Here is a 22802-nt window from a genome sequence, read left to right as displayed (position 1 = left end):
GCCGCTTTTCATGGAATTACATGCAAGTGTGTCATTGAACACATTCACGGATGTCTCTAAATAATTTCTATACTTGTAACACGTGTAAATGTTGAGTTCTGCTCAACCCGGGGCTAGACGGCGTGTACGGTACCATGCATTTTCACTACCATTCCTGAACAGGCTCAATCAAACCGAGCCTGCAACATTTTCGTTTTTGTCGTGTTGAGCGACTTGTGGAGTTTCCACTTTTATTGTTTTATATATAAAAAGTGTTCATAATAGTTAGGTGGTCTTTATGACAAAAGTGCCCTTGAAATCATCCAAAGAGGGCCGGTGTAATTATTATCTATAGAAAATGTGACTCCTTTCCTGTAAAATATTGACTCCCCTTATAAAAAACTGACTCCCTTTGAAAACTCTATAGAATAACGACCCCCGGTCATTATTCTATAGAAAAACTGACCCCTCCAAGTAAAATACTCACTCCCTAAAGATGACTCCCTTCGAATCTCATAGAATAACGACCCCGGTTATTATTCTATAGAAAAAGTGACTCCTTCCATGTAAAATACTCACTGCCGAAATTACTACATTCGAATTCTCATACAATATCGATTCCCGGACATTATTCTATTTAAAAAAGTTACTCTTTCCGTGTAAAACACCGGCTCCTAAAAAGACTTTCGACGATAATATCTATTAAAAAGTGATCCCCCACCAAACCTAACGGACAATTTTACTAGATCTACAACTCTTATACCCTCCCTTGCCAATAGTTAACATTTTGATTGTACTACTACTACTACTGGTGCCGCTACTTCTATTGCTATTACTACATGTACTTCTTCTTCTTCTACTACTACTACTACTACTACTTCTACTACTACTACTACTACAACTGCTACTACTGATACTACTATACCTGCTTCCACTAATACGCCTTGTACATCTACCTCTTCTTCTTCTGCTGCTGTTGTTGCTGTCACTTATTCCTCTGCTGCTGCTGCTGCTGCTGCTGCTGCTGCTACTGCAACTGCCACTACCACTGTCACTACTACTGCTACTACTACTACTACTACTACTACTACTTTCTATTGTTGCCGCTACCGTACTTTACTGCCACTGCTAAGTATTGCAGCTTCTATTAATACTAAGTTCTATGCTAGCAGTTTCTTGTGCAGTTTTCTTCTGAAGAATTACTTCATACCGAAGTTTGCAGGGATTATTGACACTGTAGTGTTGTGTGAACGTACTGTGAATTGTTATTTTCCTGAAAAAAAATGTATACACCAAGATACAGCGTCTAGAAATAGAATCCCTTTTCCCGCTGCGGAATGCTCTGATTTCTGTGTAAAGTGATGGTATCTGGGGCTAATGGTCAAACGGAAGGACGGACGGACGGACAAGGGCAAATCTATATGCCCCTCCTCCCCCGATTGGGGGCATAAAATGCAGCAATTAGGCCTTAGATACATGAGTTATCACTAAATTTGACCAAATGACCGGCGGTCGTTTTTTTATGGGAGTCAATATTCTTCGTGAGGTTCAGTTTACTTCACGTGGGGGAGTCATAGTACTATGATCTGGAGGTCATAATACTATGACCGGGGGGGTCACTTTTTCTATAGAATAATGGCCGGGGGTCATTATTCTATGGGGGTCGAAATACTTCATTACACCGACATGTTAATGCCCAAAGACAAAAATATTTTTTGAAGCTTGAACCTTCCCGGTTACTTTGATAGCTGTCTCCAAAAATATAACAAAGTTTTAAGTAAATTAGTGGGGTGAAAAGGTCATGCTATGAAAGTATGATTTTTGTGTGTAGCTTTTTATTTCAATGAAATATGTACAAAATGTACTCGCATCTCTTCTGGAAAATTGTACTCTAAATGTAATATGAAACTATTCTTAGTCATTTAGAATTAGCAAAGCTAAAATAGAACATGACAAATAGAAATTCTGGAGTTAGGGTCAATGGTCATGCACTTATCTATTCAAGTTGAGACAATGCTAATCTATAGTAACTATTAATAAGTAATCTAAAATTGATGAATGGCATTTATTTAAACTTCATACAAAGATTAAGGACCATGGTAAAAGTGCTTTGTACAAGTATTATTATTATTATTATACGACATTTATATAGCACTCTTTTCATACAAAATATATGCGTTCAAAAGTACTTTACAAAGACATTAAAGAACACATACATACATGTAAATACATTGGTAAAAGATTAAAAGGAATAGTAATTAAAACAAGATAACCCTTAAATTTTGCTCAACGTTAAATCATATAACATACATTATTAAAAGAGAGCAGTCCCTTTCTCAACACGAAACAAACATGTCATGATTTTGTTATTTTTGTTTGTTTGTTTGTTATGTGTTCAACGCCACAGTATTTCAGATTTTGTTATTATATAACTTGTGTGAAAGAGATGTGTTTTCAAAGATTTTATAAATGCGGGCAGTCAGCTTGAATTTCTGATGCTTGCTGGGAGGGCATTCCAAAGCTTTGGAGCTGCATGCTTGAAACTTCTGTCACCATACTTTACTGTTCGACTCCGCGGAACAACTAAAACACTGGACCATTTGCCGATCTTAAGTCTCTACGAGGCTTGTACACGTCCAGCATATCGACAATGTACTTGGGAGATTCATTGTTCATGGCTTTGTATGTAAATGTTAAGAGTTTGAACTCAATTCGGTGCTGAATCGGAAGCCAATGCAATTCCTTCAAGGCTGGTGTGATGTGATTGTATCGCAGAGACTTGGTTATGATGCGGGTTGCTGTTTTTTGTACACATTGAAGTTTTTGCAGTATTACCAAACTTACTTTTAGAATTATTTCCCTTTAGTAAACTTACATATATCATTTCATTTCTAAAGAATAACTCTAAAACTATCCAATCGATTTTATTGAAATTTCACACAACCATAAAGTCAATTAAAAGAAACTGCAGTGTATAGAAATAATGAGTCTATCTTGCTCTATTTTTAAATAATCTCCTTTTACAGAATTTTATCGTCTGGACCATATCATTTAACACTAAATGTCACTAATGAGGCACATTTTGATGTTAAGTTGTTTACCCATTTTTGATATCAGCAAAATATCCATTTCATTTAAGGTCTGTACTGGGAACTGACATACTACTAAAAGTATTTTATCTTAGCATTTCTTTCTATTCAGTCGTATAAATAGTACTTACATTGTCAGGATACGAGTAATATGACCCAGGGAAGTGCCTACGCCTTTAGTATCTTGAACAATGAAACGGGTCCCATCGCTAAAGTGACTATATCTTAGACTAGCTGACAAGCGAAGTAGAATGTCCTTTGTTAAAACGTATAGCTGGTGAGACTAAATATCTCATACATAAATTTTCCTCTGGCTACCTTGCCTAAATGATTCGTGTACCAATGATTTGAAATGATTTTAATTCTGCGCTAAATAATTTCATGGATCAGGCAAATCACAAAAAGTTTCAAACTAACAATCTTCAGTTACCGATAATTAGCTCAAACTCCTATAGGCTGGAGACTCTATACTTGACTGGTCTTTTTGTTGAAGTTCCCGTCAGACAATGTCTTTGAACATACGAGTCCTATCGCATAGATGCTCGGCCTCTGTCCTCTTAATTGAAGTTACAACTCTATATGAATGCCCTGACTCCTGGAATGCTTAGCCCCTATATGCTATCATATGTAGCATTCAAGTACCATATAGGTATATCCCCGATGCCTTGGCTGTACTTCGCCAATAATGCTGAACCGTCTATAAGCTGGAACTCTCCTACTATCTCAGTAGATTACCAAACTCTGGGCCTCTGTCTCAGCTTTCCGATGCTTAGCCTATATTTGCTATCGTCTATAGCATTCAACTACCGTTAATGTAAAACTCGTATGCGCTGGCCCTATAGCTCGAAACCTTCTTGAAATTCTGCAACTCTTCTTTAGTCTATGAACTTCAAACATCTTCTTTTTAAAAATTTATCCGCTCTGCAATAACTTCCTTATCAAGGTACTGGGATAAATTATTAGTTGAATCCTCGATGTGTCTTTTTCAATCGCTTGATACAGAATGAATTCTATGTCATCCATCTACCTATTTATACCCTAGCAGACGTGCTATTTATAGAACTTGTTTCTGATTGGTCCAAATTTATACGTAGTATTTTACAAGGAGTATTTGCTCTAACAAATACCTGGTTCCCTTTAACTATTTTATATGATAAAATATGCGATGCTGGGATCCAGCTATCGCCATAATGACCCAAATCCTTTTATTAACGGCAATTCAACAATAATTATAGCAATGACACCATGAAAAGGGAGTCAAGCACTATCTGTGCTTATGTGTTACGTTATCAATATATCGGATATACAAATTATTATACCCCCACCAAGTATGTTTGAGGGGGGTATATAGGAGTCAGTTTTGTCACGTCGCGTCCCGTCGTGTCCCGTCCCGTCCTGTCGCGTCCCGAAATCTATTATCTATGTTATTACCAAACGGATTTGATTCAAACTTAAAATACATGTTCCACCTTATCACCACCATCATGTGACACAAGGTGCATAACTCTTGACATCAAGTTTTCATGAATTATGTCCCCTTTTACTTAGAACTTAAGGTTAATTTTGTTGTATTTTCACTATATCTCAGTTATTACTAAAGGTCAGAGACCACCAGTTGTTTTCCCATAGACTTACATTGTAACATTATGGCGTGTACGGCCTTCCATACATCGAAACATGTATATCTAATTACAAGTTTTTCAAGAACTATCTTAGTTCTAACAAAATATCGGACGAAAACATATGAATAGTGATACTTTATTTAAGTAATTTTCGTGTGAATGAGACGACCCCCTGTTTACATCATTGACATGGCGGGAGAAATTCGTTTGATAAAACTTTTTTTCAATACACATAATATGTAGCAAATTTTGTCAAAATGTATAATAAAATACTGTAAATGCAGAGAAAAAATATCAATTTTTGAAAATAATCACTTCCTGGGTTTGTTTACATGACTGACCAATTAGAACGCACAGACGTTACCTTATTCCCAGGTATACACTTACCTCATTCCCAGTAAGTTCCCTGTACTTTTTTGAATTGGTGGTCTCTGACCTAAATGCATTTGATTCAAACTTAAAATAGATGTTCCATCTCACCACCCACATCATGTGACACAAGGTGCATAACTCTGACACCATTTTTTATGAATTATGCCCCTTTTTACTTAGAATTTAAGGTTGATTTTGATGTATTTTCACTATATCTCAGTTACTACTGAATGGATTTGATTCAAACTTAAAATAGATGTTCCACCTCATCACCCACATCATGTGCCCACATCATGTGACACAAGGTGCATAACTCTGACACCAAGTTTTCATGAATTATACCCCCTTTTACTTAGAATTTAAGGTTAATTTTGTTGTATTTTCATTATATCTCAGTTATTACTAAATGGATTTGATTCAAACTTAAAATAGTTGTTCCACCTCATCACCCAGATGATGTGACATAAGGTGCTTAACTCTGACATAAATTTTTTATGAATTATGTCCCCTTTTACTTTAAATTTAAGGTTGATTTTGATGTATTTTCACTATATCTCAATTATTACAAAATGGATTTGATGCAAACTTAAAATAGATGTTCCACCTCATCACCCACATCATGTGACACAAGGTGCATAACTCTGACACTAATTTTTCTTGAATTGCGTCACCTTTTACCTAGAATTTAAGGTTAATTTTGATGTATTTTCACTATATCTCATTCTGATTGGCGAAGAGCCAAAGGGAAGTAACCTTTTTTAACTTTTGTACTGAGTTTCTTCCCCTTAAATTCCAGGAATTAGTCTATGTTTAGAAATCCTATTTTTAGATTTTCAATATTTTAGGTACTTTCTAATTTTTTTATTATAAGTCCTATGTAAAAAGTAAATACATTTTTCTGTGGTAACATGGGTCGGTAAGACACCTTTTGTATTCACTTTTAGTGTATCTCTAATATTAGAGATTTAATATATTTGCTAGTATTACTATACTAGTATTATACTAGTATTACTTATATGTGGAAGCCCAGGATGAAGTACTCCAAAGTATTTTTAAGATTTCTTATGGTTGCCATTCTTCTGTGACAAGACCGTATGGTAGGGGTATGAGTCACTCCTGTGACAGTTCTAGTTCTGACATACATTACTGGCATCAGTTTGTCGTTACTGGCATCAGTTGATAATGCATTTGTAAAAATGTAACCTACTTGCTTAAGGGATTGTTCAATTATAAAAATACTATTTCAGCAGATGGTCACAATCGATAATCACAGAGATTATTATTTACTGTATTGTTTACATATCTAAGCACACATCAAATGTTCGGCTTCAGCTCCTTGAAACTTACGTTATCATCAATATGTATCATGTACAGCACAGTAAATGATCTTCGATAATTGTATATTCCCTTTGTCTGCATATTTTGGAGATAGTTTTAACACAAATATCTTAAGCATTGTTATAGAAAATGGGGTTCCTTTTTTATTTTAGCATGTTTCCCCGGCGACTTATGTACCCGATGCTTATATTATTTACTTTTGTAATTGAAAAAATGTACTGCATAACACAGGTATTATTCAATTTCTTTTGATATTTTTTAGTTCTTATTACAAGTCACTCTCACTTCACATAATTTTGATGAACAAAATGGCCCTCCCACAATTTTTCAAACATTGAGCAATGACTTTGTACCACTGAATTTATCATGCTTGTTTTAGTTTAACATTTATTTCACCAAAACCTACGTTACATTATCATACAATAAGCAAAACCTTCCAGTGCTTAGTTAACAAGTATTTCTAAACTGAATGATTTTTGAATAATTCTTTATAGGAATATAGTGCATCTTTTTGTCAGATGCAAGTTATTGGTACATACGTTATTTAATTAGATTATATCAAAACATGTAAATGCTGTGTTATATAACCTAGACGAGTTTTCATATAGAACCGCAATTAAATAGTTCAGTAAGTTTCATATGAATTATTTGACAATACTGAAAAGTGTACTGTAATCATGAGTTAACTAGTACATTAACATGTTTTAGCGACTCACACATACATCAACTGTCATAGAAAACTTACATAATACATATATTTGCTTGCAATTTTTGTCGGTATATTCCCAGATGACACTTAAAAATATATGTTACTAATATATGTAACTATACAGATGTATCTTTATTGTTTAGGTTACCTGGTCGTTACTGCGAAAACACTCATTTCAAATATGGTTTTATTGTATGATAAACATTTGATAGCAGCAAAGAGTTACTTGCTCCTCTGCATATATGTTTTTTACGACTTTCTTGGTATAAAAGTTACAGACAAATAAAATTGTAGCATAATAGTCATTCCATGTTGAAGAAATTGCATATCCATGTTAGTTGCGTCTAATGTTATTCTTTTAATGAATACGCTAACACTTGAATGATACTTAATGCAACAGACCTGGAGAAAACTGGTAGATTTAATTATCAATTTGATTAAGTCAAGTAGTCAGTGAGGTCTCATAGATATATTTCTTAGTATTTGTCTTTAAAAAGTGTCTCACTTCCATAAAACTTTACTGTCTTCAACAAATCTTAGGTTTGTAAAATTTCATTGGCGACTTTTCACATAATCATTCAACTGTACTGAAACAACACGGTTCATTATTTCTGCTTTTTTTGTCCGAAGAAAATTTGTTGTGCAGAAACGGACTGATTCCTTCCGTCCGTCCTTCCGTCCGTCACACTTCGTGTCCGGTTCATAATTCTGCCATCAACGAAGATATTTTGAAAATACGTTACGCAACTGTTCCCCATAACGTCTCGCATGCAAAATCCAGGTCCATGTCTCAAGCTCAAGGTCAAACATAATGATAATTTATATTCACGTCATTAAGTTTACTTTACATGAATGGATATTCAAGTAACTTGGCACAAACAGTCACGCAAATTGATTTGTCCCATGTAAGACCAGACTCTAGCTTAAGGTCAAGGTCACACCTGGATATAAACATTTTGGTATTGTGTCTGGTCTGTAACGTTTAATGCATGGATGTATATTTACGTAACTTGGCATAAATTTTTACCATTACAAACAATGTGACATGTGGAAAGGTCAAGGTCACATGCAGCCAACTAAAGTTTCTTTCTTGTTTGTACATGAAGTTTTTAGTTTATACAGATTCTATTACGGAAAATACTTCTAAAACTATGGCTATAAAGGAAAGAATAGACTACAGACCCCGAAAGCTTTCTCAGTCCGTGGTCAGATATTGCATAATAATGTCATTGACTTATTTTCTAGAGAACGAAAAAAAGTTAAAAAAAAAAGAAAAAAAAATGTTAAAAAATTAAAGTACTGGGAATCGAACTCACGACTGCACGTTTGAAAAGCTAGCTTGTTTTTACTTATCTAACCGACTGAGCTACGGTGTTAGTTATGTTATATATCGTTTTCTTTTATCTATCAACTCTCCGGAATATTATAGACGGCGCAGTAATTCTAAATATTTATAACCATAACTACTTAAAATGATTTAATCGTAACCACAATACATGATTCAACTTAATACAAACTTGACTTGGTTTGTTTCATTTTGATTTCTTACTTGCACAAACATGTGTAATGAAACACTGTGGCAGAACTATTTAGCATTGTTTTACGCATGACAAGTTTTTCTATTTTAAGAACAAAACTGTTGTCCGACTTCAAAGTCTGGCTACATTGAACAGATTGCAAGCAACCCTGTTCAAAAATTAAAATTACGATTGGTATTGATAGATATAAAAAAAGCTATTAACCATTATGGACTTTAAGAATATCAACACAGACACAAGTCACAACTTTATTGTATATATAGGTTATACAGCATTATTGCGATTGCAATAAAACAGGTTGATATGCAGTGCAGATTTGCATTGACCAACACTAGTATTAACTTTCACCGGTGTATTATTTCACAACACGTTTCATAAGTACCATAAAATGTCCTGCATGTACTTTGTTTATTAATTACTTCCCTTTTATATCATAGAATATTTCATCACATTTTTATTTATTTATTACCAATTTAAAAGTGAAATCACAGTTATTCTTTAAAATGCAGATATTAGCATTTGAGTTATGCTCAACCCGGGGCTAGAGGGTGTGGACGGTAGCATGCATTTCCACTACCGTCCATGAACAGGCTCAATCAAACCGAGCCTGCAACATTTTCGTTTTTTGTCGTGTTGAGCGACCTGTGAAGTTTCCACTTTTCTCTATTTGAAAGCATTAAGCAACTATAGATTTCAAGAAATTTTTAAACTACAAACCCCTTAATTAATTATATGATATATATTTATCGTTCATAAACATATGGTGCACCCATTTATTCTGAAAAGAAACTGTTGTATCGGCATGTAGTATGTTTTGTGAACAATGTCCCTAAATGAATGACGTTGGTAACAATTTATTGTTTTTTTTACCAACATCGATTTTGATCATCTTTAGTGACATTTGGCGAAAAAGAGCGAAGGGAACAACATACAAAGATAAAAATAAGGGAAATTGCTGTGTACAAGAACCAGAACACTACTTTGCTCACTTTTCGACTTAACTCCTTTTATTTAATCAGGTTGTCCTGGCTTTAACTCTTAAAAGTCCTGAAGGGAATTTATTCAATCTTCATACAAAATTAGAGGACATTTAGAGACATTCTTGTGTACAAGAACCAGAAGCTTTCTTCGTATTTACCTTCCTTGATTAAACATTTGAGTATTAAAATAACTCAAAAACCATCAAAGGGATTTTGTTGAACTTCCACACATTATAGAGAGGAAGTGTTGTGTACAAGAAATCCACCACACATACTTTCTGAATTATCTCCCTTTCTCCGATTTATTTGTTATAAACATTTCTCTACAAATGGGGAATTAATTTATATAAACTGTATACAAGGAAGGATATATTTATTAGAAAAGCAAACATAAATCTATAACTCTACTGTTCGTCACTTATAAATTATCACCAGTCACCTTATCGTTTATATACATTTTAAAAGATTTTTTTCAAGAAATGGTGTAAGGGGTGGTTCAATAAGAAGCCATATTCTTTAATCATATTATATTATATTATGCTTGTCCTGAACATAAGTGGAAACGTATTCAAGATATTAAGTTGACATTTGACTTCCCCCAATGATAGAGAACATTTAGAGGAGATGCAATGTTCAGGAAGCATAACTCGTTCGGCTGTCTTAACCAGTTTATACCATGTTTGTTACTTTAGTTCAATAAAGCTGTTGTTGATAATGGACTTTTTGCTACGTGCCGCTTTTACACAATGTCTGCCCTTAAATGCGATAGTCGATTAGACAACAAAGTATTCATTGAAACTGTTTCTATTCGGCGGGGTACTGGTATTCAAGTTTACATAGCTTGCATAACTAAACAAGCCTATATCCTCAATCTTTTTAAAGAGTATGTGTTTATTTGTATTATAGCCTTATTTTGGATACTAGTTATTTTCACAGAATGGAATACTTTATCAAATCACCCTACTGAAAAAGGAAAAGAATAATTCATACGCAATTTATTTCTGTTCTTTCGAATATTTTCGTGCTTGAATGGTTTATCAATAACTGTAAGCATTGTTGTAGTTGATACATGATACTATTTTATATGCAAGATTATGTATCTTTTCTGTAGGCATTATGACCATGTTTGTTTATATCTTATACCATTTACTGTGTCATTTGACATATATCTGTGACTTTTAACCCGAGAAACACCTGTATGATAAAACTGATTGCTTCGGTTAAATGAAGGAAATTATCTTAGCGAGAAATCAGAAATATTTGTTATAATATTCCCACTCCAAATGAAAATAAAGCGACGAAAGTAAATATTTAAACATTACGACATGTCCTGTCAGAAGGTAAATTTCAACAGTATTACTAAATAATATGTAAGTGAATATTACATATAGATTTACTGGGACGTTTCTATTCTGTAACGTAAAAAAACTATTCTAAATTATATATAACCTACATATACTGGGCAATGCAGCTAATCCGCAATTTTATTGCCAATATCTTCAAAATAACATAAAATATTTTTTTTGAAATGCAGTGCACACTCAGAACAATATGTTATTGATAAAATGCCACAAAACAAAATCAAAGCACGTCTTCAGATAAATTCATTCATTTTACAATTTCAACCCACTTTTGACAAGTCATCAAATAAAGACGAAATTGTTTACAATTTACATGTACATACTAAACGGAAGAGTATGAAATAACTTGCAGTGCCTTATCTAAAAAGAACATTCATCATTTGTGTCATATTTAACGATTCTCTAGAAAAAAAATATTAGTATGAACACTCCGTATTCTTACAAATAGCATTCACTTGTTTTCTAAAACACAGCTTTTATGTGTATTTTTATGACGTTTAGCAAATGAGATGAGATGAGGTAGTAAGTCGAATGAAATTTTATGTTTGCGTCATTTGATACTTTTAAAATTCAATAATGTCATTAACAACAGTTTGGTCCAAAGGTGTGCTGAATTTCAAAAACTTATTTACAGAAATTACAAATATATTGGAAATTAAGCAAATGGCGGCTGATATTTTTGTTCAGTGTATATACCCTATGACCGTTAATCTTTATTCATGACGGTAAAATGCGTTTTCGAGTGCGAGTCATAATTCATTAATTGGATACAAGATTATGGTCTGTGTAAACCTATAATTGTAAATCAAATCCAGCGTTATGTAAAATTATTCATGAATCGTCGCGTAAGTGCAGAAAATTATGTGAAAATATCAGTTTTAACACGTTACCTTTTGATCTCTTTAATTTGCCAGTCTTTTTCGGGAGTAAAAAACAGTTGACTATAATGTAGATGATCTTCTTTGTAAAATTATTTTTGATCTCTTAATGTTGCAAATACGTGCTACTCTTTGACACTATCAAAGCGGGTATTGATTGACATAATCAATCTTAATATAAAATATTTTAAGTTTAATATATTCAAATTATGATTTTAGTCTCTTATAATTCTTACTATCAGAATGGCTATGTGCATTAGATTGTAAGAATTTTAAATGTAACCTAAGCATGTACATAGATCTATGAGACCCTAACAAAGATTAAATATATACTTTTCTGGAACTTGAAAATTATGAAGCAATATGGAATGACCTTACAAAACAGACGCTCAGTTTTACACTTAAATATTATTTGCAATAGATAAAGGTAAACTTTAAAGTATGGCTTATAGGCCCCACTTATTATTTTATTTTCCAATTGATTAAGAAGTGTTTTTTTTTTCAATTCAGAATCTTTGGCTGTTATAGACTAAACGTCCATAAGTTAGATTAAGTTACATTAACAATTTCGTTATTTTTTCTGAACCATTCTGGATATAACTGTACGCAAGCTTTTTCTAAATAGAATAATTCCCTAGACGAAAATGCTTTCATTGATACTGTTTTTACCAATAACCTGCAGTTTAAAAATGTTTTCACATTAATTGCAACATTTTATGAAAGCAAAAACGTCGATTTTCATTGAGGAATGCATGTGCCTCTTGACGCTTACATTATTTCCGCCAAAAGGAGAAATAAGACATGTCAGTTCATACAGACACGATATCCGTCCTATATATAGAAATCAGATAAACTCTTTATCGATCCTTCTCTTGATAAGGAACACTTATGGTCAACATTTCACACTTGACTGAGCAGGTAATGGATACAAGGGTACATGTACTGTCAAAGGCATCCGAATACCATTAGGGCACCGCCATCTTGAACTCGAGCATATTCATTACAAATAGCCTCTATGCCAATGTGTGTTCGTACGTCTTTACGTAAATCTAATGTGAAACGCATGTTATTATCAGCAGACTGACAAGGAACAATAGTTCGTATAGAGTATTCAACCGTGCATTGAATATTTGATAATGTAGAATATAGATTAATTTTATGAATATGAACGATCTAAAATTAGACTCCTGCCAGAAATAGTCGCTGGTTACGTGATGTTTTGTAGCTTCAGATAATTATATCTGTACAATTTGTTAATGCTTAAGTTCAGGTTTGCAAATGCTTACTTTACTTTTAACCTGTCTAGATTCTTTCCTCGCGTTTCGTAAATGAATATGTGAAATATTTGTAAGTATAAGATATGTAGGTGCTCGCTTGTGATAATCATGTGACGAAAGCAAACGGAGGAGTGCTACTTCTGCACGGGAGTTGGAAGATTTTTAATTGAACATAAAGTAAACTAACAGACTTTCATCACTGACATATTTTCATAAAGACAAATCATTGCATATATAGTAAGTAAGTAAGTAAGTAAATTCTTTATTTAAAGAGGGTAACCCATTTAGCAAAGCTAATCTTCCATGGGGCCCTCTTACGACTAGAATGAACGACTAGAATGTACAGTATTGTGATCATAGTAACAATTATTTAACAGAAATCAAAAAAAGAAATTATATATGCATAAAATAAAAATAAAAATACATGAAATGTAGTTAGCATTAAAATCCATTCATTCATCGATCCATTTTATACAGTTAAATTTAAAACATGACAAGGAAGATGAGGTTTTGATTTCTATTGGCAAACAATTCCATACAATTGGCCCTGAGTTTAAAAGACTACCTTTAAATATTTCACAGTTTGTATTTGGTATATAAAAATTTAAGTTTGTATTAGAACGCATGTTAAGGACGTGTTATTTGTTTGTGGCTTTTGCAGAAACATTTCATTTATATAATAAGGATGTAAGCCGGTTGACACTTTATACATAAAGCATGCCTTCTGGAAAAAAAGACGCTGATCAAAATCTTGAAATTCGTTACCTAAAATAGTGCGACAGGCTCGTTTTTGTAATCTTATAATTTTGTTTGTGTTGATTATAGACGTTTTTCCCCAAATAAAAGCACAATTATCCAAGTGCGGTTGAATATATGCTTTATGAAACAAAGTTCGATATGATACTGTTAAAAAACCTCTGATTCTATACAGTAGCCAAATATATGATGCTACTTTTTTGCAAACATATTTAATATGAGTATCCCACTTAAGATTATCTTGAAAATATATGCCAAGAAGTTTTTCGCCTGAACTTTGACCAAGTAAAATATCTTTGTAGTTAAGCTTAAGTTTACAGTCAGGTAAAGCACGTTTTCTTTGAGCAGTTGCAATGACAATTACCTTTGTTTTATCTGTATTTAATTGCATACCATTATTTAAGCACCAACGTTCTAAAGAATATAATGACTTGTTTAAGTTTGTCTGTAGCAAATCCTTGCTTTTTTGAATATCATAAAACGTTGTATCATCCGCGTAGAGGTCAGTAGATGTCACTGTATTTCCGATTGTAAGTGGTAGATCATTAATGAATAAGAGAAACAAAAGAGTCCCTAATATTGACCCTTGAGGCACGCCACATGAAATTTTATTTTTGTTACTTGAAAGTTTACTATTGACTTGCACGAGTTGATAACGGTTATGCGAATAAGAACTAAATCAGTTTATTGTTGATTCACTACATTTATAAAGTTTTAATTTCAATAAAAGTATATCGTGGTCTACAAGGTCAAACGCTTTTCTAAAATCTATCATTACCGCTCCTACAAGATATCCCTCATTTAATGCATTCAACCATCTATTAATCATAAATGAAAGAGCTGTTTCAGTCATGTGTGCTTTTCTAAATCCACTTTGAGTTTCCTGTAAAAGTTTGAAATAGTTCAAATGATTCATTAGGCTGTCATGCACATGTTTTTCAATCAGTTTTGACATTGTTGGTAGAATTGATATCGGTCTATAATTGTTAACATCGTCATGGTGGCCCTTTTTAAACAAAGGTTTAACTTTTGCATTTTTCCATCTATCAGGAAAAGAGGCCTGTAGAATACTGTGATTTATAACCCATGCAATACTTTCAGCTATAAAAGGAGCGGATAGTTTCAATTGTTTTGGCCCAATTTGGTCAAGTCCAGTAGATTTTGATGTGTCAAGATTTTGCAAATATTTCAGAACCTGTTGAGAAGATATCAAAGGGATATTGCATAATTCATCGGATGGCACTTTAGAATTTACATAATCAGCAATATACTTAAAGTCGCATTTAGGAATTGGATCTTTTATTTTTTTCTGCAACTGTCGCAAAGAAATCATTGAAAGCATTTGCCTTTTCTTCATCGTTTATAACAATTACATCATTTATATTTATCCTTTTTATTGCTACATTTTCTTTTAGATTTTGATTTGCGCCAAATTCCTTGAAGATTTTCCAGATAGGTTTTGGATCATGTTTTCCTTCTGCAATTCTTTTTTCATACAACTGTTTTCTTTGTTGTCTAATCAATATTAAAACTGAAATTCTTTTATCTTTGTATAATTTTGAAGATTTATCATGGGCAAGAAGATCACGCTCTTTTATTGCTTGGGATATTTCTGAAGTAAACCAGTATGTTGATATTTACGCCTTACACGTTTTATTTGTATTGGTGCATATTTGTCTACAATGTTTAAAAATGCTGAGTTCCCCAGCTCTAACATATTATTTACAGTACCACCATCCATGATGTTATTTATGCCTGAATTTTGAAGGTCATTGCAAAAATCGATTTCATTAAAATTCTTAAAACTGCGATACGAAATTGTGTCATGTGACAAGGATTTACTAGTTGTATTTAATTTTCTATTACAAAAAACAGGAAAGTGATCACTATTTCCAATAGAAGGGACGCTTATACTAGTAATATTCTGTGGAGTATTTGTATATACATGATCTATTAGTGTACTTGTAACCCCTGTTTTTCTAGTAGGCTCTTCAACCAATTGTTCAAGTCCCAGTAAGATAGTATAACTAAACCACTCATTACAATTGTTAGAATTTAGTAAATTGCGATTGAAGTCTCCAAGAAATATACAGATCAGCTCACGCGGAAAACCCATTCTACTCGATCCTCGGAGGATGGCCAAAACGAGTACTAAGGCTCCGACTCGAAGTTTCTTCGAGTCAGCCTTTTTCCGTCAAGGAATTTCGCTATCTGACTCCGAGGATTTATGCGAAGTCACTCGAAGGAAATCCTCGAAGTGACTCGAGATGAAATCCAGTTAGCGGAATACACACCTATATTGTTTTCTTTTGTTTCAGAGTCACTTAACGGAATTCCTTCAAGTGACTCCGAGACGAATAATTAATTACCTATACAAATTTAAATGGGCTTTAGAGAAACTTCGAGGACAGATTTCAGATTAATCGGAGCAGGGTGATTATATTTTACATAGTGATAGGCGAAATAACACAGTATTTCTAAATAAAAATAATACTGTAGTATTTTTATCCTACTTTAAAATAAACCATTTTTTCTGTTTACTTATGATATTTTATCACTTTTTGAGTGGATACGGCTGTAGTATTTTTTTATCCTATTGATAATTCCTTCCAAATGAATTAATTATAGAAAGACCATTTTCATGATGAAAATTAATCATTTCTCCTACCTATAATTTTCATTAATTAATAAAGGTCACTTTTTTTCACAGCCATTATCTTAACGTTTATCTAGTCTTATATAGTTTCTAATTTAGTCCATTTTACATCAATTTATTTCTAAATCTAATTTGCACTGTCAGAAACTATTTCAATATAATATTTAACAAATCACTATTTTTTAACGGCAGTTATTTAAAATTTTGTTTAGTTTTATATAATTCTTAATACTTAACAATTTACATTTCTAGCGGGCGTATTTTTAAAATTTATCTGGTTATAAATTATTCATAATTTAGTGCATTTTCATGACTTGATTTCTAAATTAAATTCGCAAAGGCAGAAATTATTTCTATATCAAAATTTAACAAAGCAGTTTCCTTTAACGGCGCTCATTCGGAAATTTATTTAATTAAATATGATTAATAATTTAGTCCGTTCTACATAAATTTACTTCTAAATCTAATTCGCATGTATTTCAATATCGTACTAAACAATTACTTTAAGCGGGTTTTATTTTAAAGCTTATCTATTTATAAATTATTCTTAATTAAGTGCATAAATTATTACACGACTTTTCCCTAAATTTAATTCGCAAAGTCAGAAATTATTTAAATATAAAAATTTAACAAATCACTTGACTTCAACGGTGGTGATTTGAAAGTTTGTTTAATTTCGTATAATTAATAATTTAGTTTATTATACATTAATATACGTTTTAATCTAATTCGCATGGTCAGAAATTATTTCAATATCAAAATTCACAACAGTTTCATACATTCAATTAAAAGAACAAGCTAATTATATAAAAACAATCCGTCCAAGTAAGGAAATACTGACTCGAAGTTTCGTCAAATCATCTCGCGGCACTCGAAATGACTGATTTATTGTTTATTACAGACTCGGAATCGCGCGGAGTGGCCATAAAATACCGGAAATCATTATAGTGTTACCTCTATACTCGGAGTTCCGTCAAGTAATTTCTCGGAGTGACTCGACGAAATTCCGCTAAAGTAATAAAACTATAACAGTCGGTACTCCGAGTCAGAATTAGGTAGTACTCGGAGGAATTCCTCGCTATGCAAGATTTTTCCTTCGAGGAAAAACGGAATGTGGGTTTTCCGCGTGAGCTGATCTGTAGTTTCTTTTTCTTCCTTATTAATGATATCTGTGAAGTTTTCAAATCTATCTCTATTCCACTTTAGATGATGAATGTCTATAAACTTGACAAATTTTAAATGATTTACTATTATTAAGACATACCTCAATAACAACAGATTCAATGTTGTTTGTTTCTAAGTCGTTCCTGCGTTTTACTTCTAATTCGTCTTTGATATATACCAGAAGACCCCCGCCACCATTTCTAGTTAAGTAATCCGTTCTGATAGGGACCTTAAAGCCTTTAATCTTAAGTGTGCTATCCATTGTATCTGGTTTTAATTTAGTTTCAGAAATAACAAAAATATCAATTCTGTTTTTCGGTGATGTTAACATCAACTGAATTTCATTAAACTTATCGATATTGTTTAAACCTTGTACATTTTGATGTCCAATATTCAGTCCTTTCCTTTTTAAACCTAAATTCAAGGAGTGTACTGCATTTACAAAAATATTACCATCACTATTTCTAGTTGCAGTTTTATATCTATCAGTTTTGTTTTTATCGCTACTGTCTGAAATGGTATCTGTTCTTACAATGTTACAGTTATTATTATTATTATTATTATTATTGTTGTTATTTTCATTCTTATTTCTATTACAGTTATTACTATTATTATTACTGATGTTGCTGCTGTTGTTGTTATTGTTTTTGTAACTGTTGCAGTTGGTAGTAGTACTAGAAGTGGAAGTATTAGTATCTAAACATAGCACTTTGCTTACATTATCATCAGTGCTATATGCGCTAGAAGGAACTATTTGGTCAGCTTTATCTTGTTTCATGTTTTCAGATCGTTCAGACTTGCGTCCCAGCCCTACATGCAGCTTGGGACGCCGATGAGCAATCACAAAATGAAACAAACAGAGACTGCTCGTGCATTGTTTCTACTGTAAAGATAGATGTGGAATCTAATATAACGTAAATATGTTTTTGTTCATGTATTTGTAGCAGCAAATAGTGCCGCATGTATTCAACAGCTTCAGTAATTCTTTTTCCTTATCCGAAGCCTAATTTTAAGCTACTGACAGGAAGAGAATACACAGTGTTTAAATACTATATCGCTAACTTTCTCCAGTTTTTAGTTGAATGTATTCCGTTCTTGAACGGGATAAATCAAGGAAATTTAAGTGATGTTGTATTAACTGTGACATGCATTGCAAAATGGTATGAAATGTTCATGAGTCACAACACATGCTTTTGCCATTTATTTTCTTATCTCCTTTCTTACGAAAATATTACTATGAAATGTGTGTGATATAATAAATAAGTACTTAATTAAGTGTAATTAATTCAAATGAAACTATTAAAAGAATTCAACGAGAGAGAAAATGCAGTGTAAGAAAAATACCTCTTTAATATTCATTTATTCATCTTTAATTCAGTACTTACATTTTCATTATTTTGCCAGTATGATTAATAGTGTAACAGGAAATTATTTTTAACTTTATTTATCCATAGATAGATGCTTCGATAACTTAAACTTACCTGAAGGAATCAGGATAAGAGGTTTATACAACAAAAGTAATCGCTTTATTGTTCATAGTTTGATAAACTGTACTAACAGTATCGTAAAATTCAAGAATGGATGCATTTTAATAACAATAATCAAGTCATAGTTTATTTTGATTCCTTGTACAGTTCATCATTTTAAGCGTCACGAGCTGCACACAAAAGTCACTCGTGTAATTATTATTTCTTATCCTGATCCCCACAGAGCCCATTAAATGATGCCTGCTCACTCCGGTTTGGCGGGCGTCAGGTTAATGCCCGTTTAAGACCTCTTACAAAGACACTTGTATAACCCGAGTCTGCTGTTGCTTGGTTAAAGATTTAGTATACATATTCACGATCAATTTATCTATAATATCTAACCTATGTTTTCAGGTCCATTAGATATTGCGATAATAATGAACTGCTCCTAGACGAAGACATGAATAAAATACATTTCACTTATTATTATACGGCATCACACAGAGCTGTTTCATGGAAACACCTGGACAAAGACTTCAGTAACCTGCAACTGCTCATAGGACCTATAACATGCGAGGAGGGTTTGTCTAAATATTTTGTGATTCCTGTAAATAAAATATACCTTATGAATAATTGTGCTAATCGTATCGCATTTCAAACGTACTTCACTGACCTCATTAAGAAATATTCGCTTAGGTGTTTTATACTAAAGCAGGTAGAACATTTAGTTAATTCAATTTACATTTATTAGATAGTGTTTCATATATGCACATAAATAACAAAATTATAAATATATATTTTTCTTTCTGCTTTAAATGAATTTGTTTTGGTGTGAATAATATGAAAATACATTAAGTAGTCTCCCTACTAAAAATAAGAAAAATATCATTGAAACGCAAACTATGTCGTTGGTCTATATATCACTCACTACACATGAACAACTGTTAAGAAATAAAATGAATTTTAATAACTCAAAATGCTATGGTGACAAATTAAACGGAGACTTCGTGTAGCGTTGTTCTGAAAAAAAATACTGACATTTTAATCAAATGCAAATTATAGATTTATTATATTGTAAAGCAAAAACGGGTTACACCGTATATTGAGTTTATTTTTCAAATTGTATTGTAGTGAAACTCAAGTTTGTTGATCCATGTCAATTAGCGAGTCATCATTTTCATGTACAAACAACATGCCAACAAACGTACCTCACACTTTTATTTTTGTTGTATGATTTTTTGTTTATAGATTACAAACCAAAATTTCAAACAATTGGCTGTAATGAAGGAAGGAGTGTATTTCCCGAGTCAGTCAGGTGTTTTTATGATGTCGACAGATCTCAAAATATCATTGGTTGTCGATCAGGCTCTCATCTAGAATGATGTGGTATTACTGAGATTTTTTTCATCTTGTAATTAGGTCTGATTAATGAGCAATGTTTAATTTCTCAGAAAAAATTACCTATTTGTTTGATCATTTTCCTAAACAATTTTCTTTGGTATGAATAAAATAGTACATATTTCGAATTTTTATATACCCGATCTCGCTCATATAGGCGAACTGTACTCAGTCAATATGTAAAAGTATAATAAAAAAAAAACATAATCAGTGAAAAACAGTTCCTCGTCCTCATTTGTAATGACACTTTGACCCGCAATGTATGTCAGAAATAAATATTGTCATGAAAAAGGGGGTCTGAAAGTAATAATACCTTTTTAATAACAGAAAAGGGAATAGATTTTCGATTGGAATGATACATTGCTCTTTCACAAAGGGCTTTAAAATATAGTTTAACTGGAATATGATATATACAGTGAAAGGTAAGGTGCCGGCTTCGTATCGAATAACAATGTAAATTCAAGGAAGAGACTATCTATATAATTATCAACACCCGTTTTTACCGCAGAATCATATGAGTGTCCTCCTGGTACCATGAAGTGTCCGAATAGTTACTGTATTCCATTAAGGTTTGTGTGTGATGGTAGGCGACAGTGCATTAATGGAGAGGACGAAAAACACTGTGGTAAATTACTTTTATGAAATAGTCAGTATCATCCTTTCTTTTTCAAAACTTCATTTATTTGTATATTTAAAAATCGTTATGAATCATTTACAATGAAATAGCGTTAAGTAATCCTCATGAATTACAGACTCTGAAATTATGTCAAAATTATTGTCTGGAGCTAACCGCTTGAGACGAAACATAGGTTTAGTTCACATCGAAGTTCTGGGGTAAAGTAGAGACCGACTGTATAATCAATAACCCACTTGAACGGTTTAAGTAAGTACACCAATCGTATCCTCTCTGTTGAATAGCTGAACTCTGCAAACCTCACGGCGAGGTACGTTCCTCGCTTTTCATCACAGCGCTCAATGTACAGGGAAAAACGTTTTACATATTTTCAGGGCCCAATTTTTGCTAGTGGGAGTAAGTATTATTGACTTAACAGCATACCCTTCCCTAGAGCTTCGATGTGAAAATACTCATATACACAATATGAAGACAAACAGTAAACTGAACGAAATCCACCATTTTCTCGGAAAAGAATGTAAACGAAAATATAATGGTTTGGGTTAGAAGGGTATGTTTGACGAATATAAAGGAACAAGTCCTCGTGACATAAGAAAACGGTGAAAATTTAGGATGGCAATATTAAAACATTATTTAGAAACGCAAGTGTAAATGCAGAAAAGTCAGGTCCGGGATGAGAAAAGCGATGCTTGTGTTTGGGGGTTAGCTTGTTTGCTAAAGACGGGAAGAAGACAGAAGCTAAAATCACTTGCCCATCATCGATGCAGGTTCAATTCTTCATGTGAGGAAGCTATTCAGATGGCTTACGGAAGGTCGATGCATTATTTCATCATGAGCGGGCACCTTGGGTCTTTCTCCACCATCAGAACTGGAAAGCCGCCATATGACCTATAATTGTGTCGGTGCGACGTTAAACACAACAGCAATAACAGCAAAAACGAAAACAGAAACAAAGATCAACCTCTTTGAAATACAATCGAAGGTTGATATGTTATGATTGTCAGACTGAGAAAGAGAAATAGACTGGAGAATTTGGGATGCAAAGAAACAAGATGGGGTAACGTAAGAAAGTTGAAAAAATTACTTCTCTGAAGTTTGGGCGTGTTTGATTAGGGACTGAGGGTGTATGTACTTGGCACACAAAAAAGGATTTTTACATAAGAAAGTGAAGCAAATGCAGGTGTGAGTGTGATGTGTGCATAGTATAAAATGGGGAAGTAGTAAAAATGGCTACAGAACTTGGTAGACTTCTAGATAGTAGAATATAATAAAAAAAGAGGAAAATAATACTCTATCGGCAGAAAAGGGTTGTAATCGGAGTAACAGTGAAGGGGCACTTGAAGTACTATGAAACAATATGAACGGATATAAGAAAGTAGATAAAACACATATTGATCTTTTATTTGGTAAGAATTTACCCTTGATAGTATTAAGAAACCTATGCCATAATCTTTATAGTATGAAGGGTAAAGTGTACTTTCATCCAGTACTCATCGGGAGAAAGAACATAGTAATGAGCTTGCCGAGGATCTTCAGAGCGATCTAATGAGTGCGTTTTTTGATAAATCCATGTTATTATTTAGAC

Source organism: Mercenaria mercenaria, chromosome 6 (assembly GCF_021730395.1).
Source record: "Mercenaria mercenaria strain notata chromosome 6, MADL_Memer_1, whole genome shotgun sequence".
Taxonomy (NCBI): Eukaryota; Metazoa; Mollusca; class Bivalvia; order Venerida; family Veneridae; genus Mercenaria; species Mercenaria mercenaria.
The sequence above is the reverse complement of the archived record's forward strand: the minus strand, read 5'-3'. Positions refer to the sequence as shown.